The sequence below is a fragment of the Neolamprologus brichardi genome, chromosome 4 (genome assembly GCF_056152115.1).
Source record: "Neolamprologus brichardi isolate AB-2024 chromosome 4, ASM5615211v1, whole genome shotgun sequence".
Lineage (NCBI taxonomy): Eukaryota > Metazoa > Chordata > Actinopteri > Cichliformes > Cichlidae > Neolamprologus > Neolamprologus brichardi.
In genome coordinates, this window is record NC_142107.1 from 25,528,545 (window position 1) to 25,534,242 (window position 5,698).

Here is a 5,698-nt window from a genome sequence, read left to right on the forward strand (position 1 = left end):
GTGCAGTACCGTCAATCATCTAGAAGCTCCTTCTCATCTACATGTCTCCATCAGCTCTAACATCACAGCTCTTCCTCAGCATAAAGCCACACTGCTGCTCGACGATCATCAGCTGTCTTCTTCACCTAGCTTCAACGTCTGTGTTGCACATGTTGGTGGTGTGGCTCACCAGCGTCATCCTCTCTCCTAGACTTCTCCACACCCACAGAGGTACACTGTACTGCCAAAAGTATTCACTCGCCCATCCCAATCATTGAATTCAGGTGTCCCAGTCACCTCCATGACCTCCATGACCTCCATGACCGCAGGTGTTTAAAGTCAGCAGCTAGGCATGCAGAAGGAATGTGTGGAAGCATGGCTCGCTCTCAGGAGCTCAGGGAACTCCCTCGTGGCGCCATCATAGGATGCCTCCTGTGCAACAGGTCCAGCTGTGGAATTTCTTCACAACTTAACATTCCACAGTCAGCTGTTAGTGGAATTATAACAAAGTGGAAACAACTGGGAACGCCAGCAGCTCAGCTATGAAGTGGTCGACCGTGGTGCGAGGCGCAGAGTGCACACAGGTCGCTGACTCTGCAGAGTACGTTACTACAGACCACGTGGCCTTCAGCTGAGCTCAACAACAGTGCGTAGAGAGCTTTTTGGAATGGGTTTCCATGGCAACCAGCTGCATACAAGCATTACATCATCAAGTGTTTAATGCAGTGGTGTAAACCACGCCATTACTGGACTCTAGAACAATTGCGGCATGTTCGCCGGACTGACCAATCACGCTTCTCCGTCTGGCGATCTGATGGATGAGTCTGGGTTTGGCGGTTGCCAGGACAACGGTACTTGTCTGACTGCGCTGTGTAAAGTTTGGTAGAGGGGGGTTATGGTGTGGGGTGTTCTTCAGGAGTCTTCGTGCTTCAGCAGACCTGTGGACACCTTCATGTTCCCAGTATGTGGACCAGTGTGGGGATGGCTGCTTCCTGTTCCCACATGACTGCACACCAGTGCACAAAGAAGAGTCCGTAAGGACACGGACGAGCCGGTTTGTGTGTCCTGACCTCAGCCTGATTACACCTTTGGGACCAATCAGAGCGGAGGCTGTGAGCCAGGCCTTCTCCTCCAACATCAGTGTGACCTCACACATGTGCTTCTGGAAGAAGGATCAACACTCCCCATAAACACTCCTGAACCTGAGGAGATCCCTGCAGGAGACGTACAGCAGCACACGGTGGGCCGACATCATATTCACTGGAGTTCATGGCAGAACGGTGGATCTGGCCCAGTCGCCTCTCCACCCTCGTCTTAGCTACTCTCAAAGTTATCATAGTTTTATACTCTCAAATGATTTTTTATTTTTATTTTATTTTGAGTTTTTAATTCGCTTTAGTTTCCAGAGCACATTTTCTTGTTTCGGTTTGGTTCAGTTCACAGCACAAAACATCACCGGCTGCCCCCTGCCCTCCTGTCTGCTGTCTACAACTCCCGTTGTCTCAGCAGGGCCAGAAACATCTCAAAGGACACTACCCACCCCGCCTACCATCTTTTCAACCTACTGCCCTCTGGCAGGCGCTTCAAATCCATTCAGGCCAGAACAAACAGACTCGGGGAAGGCTTCTTCCCCAAAGCTATCACCATACAACTCAAACTTGTACACAAGGGCGTAGATTTGGCCTGGACGGAAGGGACATGTCCCCACCAATAATTTGATCTCTTCGAGTAAAGAAAACAAACCTGATAAAAAGAAAAAAAAAGATCTGTCAGCATCTCATTCACCCAGCGGTGCAGAAAGAGTGAAATTACGTCCTCTACTGGAGTCATGTGACAAATCTGGCCAATGTGTGTATTTGTCAGGTGACAGAAGAACCAACACAGAGCTCAGAGAGTAACGGTGACACAAGATCACAGGTGAAACTGGATGATGACTTGTTGTCTGTGAAGGTTCTCAGTCATCCAGGTCATCGTAGTCAAAGGAGCTTGCAAAGAAAAGCGTCTGGACTTCTTTAAGTTACTTGAAGACGTTTCACCTCTCATCCGAGAGGCTTCTTCAGTTCTAAGGTCAAATGGTGGTGAGTCCCAGATATAAACCTGGTGGGAGTTTCCCCCCACAGAGGGACAAAAGGACCCCCTGATGATCCTCTAATCGCCTGAGCCAAGGTGTGGAACTGGGTGTGGGTCCCAATCAGCCAGAGTTTCGGGTGAGTTCATTGTAAAACCTGGCCCCACCTTATCATGCGAATTCCTGAGGTCAGATGGCCCAGGGTGTGAGTGGGCCTTAAGGCGTCTGGGAAGGGATCTCAAAACTGGATTATAGATGGCAGAGAGTTGGTGTCGTAAACCACCGCCTCTGTTCAAAGATGGTCGCTCACAGTGGACATAGATGGCTTCTTTCACTCCTCTTTCAAACCATCTGTCCTCTCTGTCCAAAATGTGAACTGGGCATTCCTCGCTGAATGCCCAGACCTCTACATTGGAGAGACCAAACAGCCACTTCACAAGCGCATGGCACAACACAGAAGAGCCACCTCCACGGGACAAGACTCAGCTGTCCATCTGCATCTTAAGGATAAAGGTCACTCTTTCGAGGATGCCAATGTTCACATTTTGGACAGAGAGGACAGATGGTTTGAAAGAGGAGTGAAAGAAGCCATCTATGTCCACTGTGAGCGACCATCTTTGAACAGAGGCGGTGGTTTACGACACCAACTCTCTGCCATCTATAATCCAGTTTTGAGATCCCTTCCCAGACGCCTTAAGGCCCACTCACATCCTGGACCATCTGACCTCAGGAATTCGCATGATAAGGTGGGGCCAGGTTTCACAATGAACTCACCCGAAACTCTGGCTGATTGGGACCCACACCCAGTTCCACACCTTGGCTCAGGCGATTAGAGGATCATCAGGGGGTCCTTTTGTCCCTCTGTGGGGGGACACTCCCACCAGGTTTATATCTGGGACTCACCACCATTTGACCTTAGAACTGAAGAAGCTTCTCGGATGAAGGTGAAACGTCTTCAAGCAACTTAAAGAAGTCCAGACGCTTTTCTTTGCAAGCTCCTTAGACTATGATGACTTGTTGGTTCATGACTATTTGAAGCACATGTGTGACTGCATGTATGTGAATGTCTCACTGTTGTTCTGTCCACCAGCAGAGGCTGGACTGCATGGATGTAAAACAAACATGCCAGCAGTTTATCTCAGTTAATGAGAGGAGCAGGCCTGTGTTTGGCTGCTTCACATAGTGGACGTTGAGTTGTTGTGTGGGACATGTAGTCCATGCCTGTTGCTGTAACAGTTCATGTTTAGAATAGAAACTCTCAGCTCACTGATCTGATCGGGGCAATAGAGCCTAAAATGTTGCATAATGTTACTGAGAGATCTTTGACTCTGTGGTCATCTTAGACGAGTAGTTTTATGGACAAAACCCAGCAGATCATTCAGTGAAGTAATGCTGTTAAGTCCTTAAAGTCATATTCTTTTATTGTCATGACTCTATTTTTATTTTTGTATGATACCTGATTTATATGGAATATGGCTGAAGTAAACTAAAGTCTAAAATACTTAGTCAGTCATTTGTTTAATAGTAATTTAACATTATATAATTCACATATAAAACTATGAACTGTAATTTTAAATGGTTTAAAAGCATGTAGAATAGCATATGTAGGCAAGTATATTTCTCTTTTTTTCTTTTTTTATCAAAAAGCAAAAACAAAAAGGAAAAAAAAGAAACAGGGCTCGGTGGTTGAATCATCCGTCCCACCAACGCCAAAACCAAATCTACACTGAAATATCATCAATTCTCTGCCTGTCTGTCTCTGTCATCAAGTACTGTACTGTGTATTTATATTAAGTGCTTCTCATTATACTATGTATAATGACAATAAAGGCTTTCAATTCAGTTCAGGTTTTTCTTACTTTTAGTCTTTCTAAGTATTATTATTGGCATGAGTCAGTGCAGCTATTAAAATAAAACAGGATTTTACAACTTTGGATGTAGAGGGAAACCATTGCAATATTTACATAATAACATTTCCTCTTCACCGAACTTTCCTCTCTATTATTATTTTATTTTGTTTTATTTTGTTTTGCAAGTTTACAAAAATAATTCAATTTTTACTTGAGTAGATTAAAAGGCTTCAGTTAGCTGTGATAACCTCGGCTGACCTCACTTCCTCCATCCTGCTCTTCATCCATCAGCTCCACACAGAGCACAGGTGCTCGTTAACCTGACCATCTCATCTTCACGATGTGCACGTTTGCTCTGACATCAGATGGACTTCCTGATAAAACCCTCACAGTTTATCTGAACACTGGCTCGTGGTCCCCGTGTGGCTGGGTTAAGAGACTTTGTGATATTATGAAAATAATAAATATAAGACAACAAAAGGGAGATAAACAGTATTCAGTCTTCATAATGCGGGAAATTTTGTACAAAAAAGGGAAAAAGTGCTGATAAAATGTTTCAGTTTAAAACTTTTTGGTTTTTCCAGCATCTCACCAGCGCAGCTGAAACATGTCGATTAGATCTGATTAGACTTTTATTGTGAAGTATTACTTTATATTCTTTTATTTTGGTATAAGTTTGTTTTTTCTGACAGTCAGCTGACTGATGAATGGACCAGCTGAGGTTTGCATTCACACTGATTGTTCCTGCAGGGACTCGTCTGATCCTCGTGCTCTGCAGATCAATATGTTTATTGATTTCATGACGTTTTATTGGTGCTTCATGGAGCTGTTGTATAACTTTAATGAAGGACCTCCTCAGAGTCTGTGAGGAGAGAGCTGCTGGCCCACAGCAGGCTCGGGATCGCATTAATGCTCCATCTTAAAATGACGACTTGACACTGGTTTATTAGAACTTTGACACCAAAGCATCGGTGCTGTCTGATGTTGTGTTTTTATGAAGGATCTGCAGGACGAACACAGTTTGTGTGAAATGTGAGCATGCTCTTACTGAAGGGAGTCAGCTCCTGGGTGGACTCAGAGATTCAGAACCATCTGTACCCCAGAGACACAACATCTGAGCTACAATGTATGAATGATTGAAAATGATGCGCTGGACCGAGAAGGCTGGTTTAGACTTCTTTGTCCATCCCTGTTGTGGGAGACAATCAGCAATGCAGGAACGTGCTGCAGCAACATCTCTAGAAACCATTACACCTGTGACACCTGTATCACATATTATACACCATATATAACGTCATATCACCTGGGTTTGTTGAGCAAGGTTTACTACAGTGTGTAAAAGTCCCAAAGTTACCGTTATGATGAAGGAAGGAAGAAGCAAAGTGTAGCATGTTTCAGGTGTGTGTGAACCTGCTGCGGGGACAGAACAGCACAGGTGAGTGTTTAATGGTCACACTGCAGATTTCCCAGTCCTGAGCACGAGTCTGTGCGTCATGCAGACCGGCCTCACCTTCACCTGTGTGATCGGTGCACGCACTGAGTGGGATAATAATTGGCGGCTGATTAGTGTGCACAGGGACCGACACAGAGGCGGCTGCAGGGCCCAAGGTGTGAGCGCCTGAACGAGTCCCTCGGCTCGGTTCTGTTTTTCGGGCGAGCTGCGGTCGGTGTGTCTGCGCCAAAATGGACACCGCTGAGTCCGAGCCCTGAGAGCCCGGCGCCGCTAGCGCGCCGTGCCGCTACAGCGGCGCGAGGACTTCACTGTGCGTGTGATGACGCGCGTGCGACCGAGCGGCGCTGC